Source organism: Arachis ipaensis, chromosome B03, assembly GCF_000816755.2.
Source record: "Arachis ipaensis cultivar K30076 chromosome B03, Araip1.1, whole genome shotgun sequence".
Taxonomy (NCBI): Eukaryota; Viridiplantae; Streptophyta; class Magnoliopsida; order Fabales; family Fabaceae; genus Arachis; species Arachis ipaensis.
Window position 1 is genome coordinate 22604152 of NC_029787.2, and position 1165 is coordinate 22605316.

A 1165-nucleotide genomic window follows, 5' to 3' on the forward strand; every position below is an offset into this window, starting at 1 on the left:
AACAGATCTTTGAATTTTAAACTACACTAACAAATTAATAGAATTTTAAATTTTAAATTTTTTCATGGACTTTAAAAAGTGATTAATTCAATATGTCCTGCAAGCTGAAAAATGATATATATGGAGAATTCAACTTAAAAAAATTAGCATGAAACAGTTGAATAGGCAAAAAATTTAGTAAAAATATCTGCCAATTGTCCTGAACAAGGAACGGAAAATAATTTCATGATCCGATTTGAGCGTTTTGTAATCAACTTCTAGATATTTGGTCCTCTAATGAAAAACGGGTTCACAGCTATATGTGATGTACTTTAGTTATCGCAAAACAGAACTAGAGGTCTTTTACAAGTAATGCAAAGAAAACAGTTGTATTAGACAAAGCACAATATTCAACTTTCATAGAAGAACGAGCAACAGTGGTTGGCTTCTTAGTTTTCCAAGATACTAAACAATCTCCCAAAGAAAACAGTAGCCAGTTAAGGACCACTAATATCGGGGTATTCGGCCTAATTGGAATCATAGTTATCAGAACCGAACCGGTGATCGAACCGATCAGGTTATTGGATCATTGGGTTATTAGTTTAACCGGTAGGTCACTGGTCGAACCGGTCAACCCGGTATAATTAAATAATTATATAAAATTTAATTATTTTTTATTATAACTTTATAAGTACTTTTATTTTGTTTTTAAATTTTAATATTTTATTAATTAGTTTATATTTATTTTATTTATAGTTAAATAAAATATAATTGATTTAAAAATAAGTAATTTTATAATGAAAATAAATTGAATATAAATAAAATAAAAAAATGCTATATGTATTATAATTTGTGTACAATTTAGTAAGAAGCACTGCAGTTGAGTGGTACAATCTTTCATGTTATATTCAAAACTGCAGGGGTTCGAACCCTGTGTGGAACGCAGCGTCATAGGTTTCCCTCAACTGTGACCCGAGCGGTTTGAGTTCGAACTGGACCGGTTTTCACTGGTTTATTTCGGATTTAACCGATTCGTTCCGGTTCTTTGTCTTAAACGGTCCTCAACCTGGACCAGACCGGTATTAAGTCCGGTTCATCGATTTTTCGGTCGAACCGGCCGGTCTGATCCGGTTTTTACAACTATGATTGGAATAACTAAATCCACAAATTTAAATAGTAGAGTCTT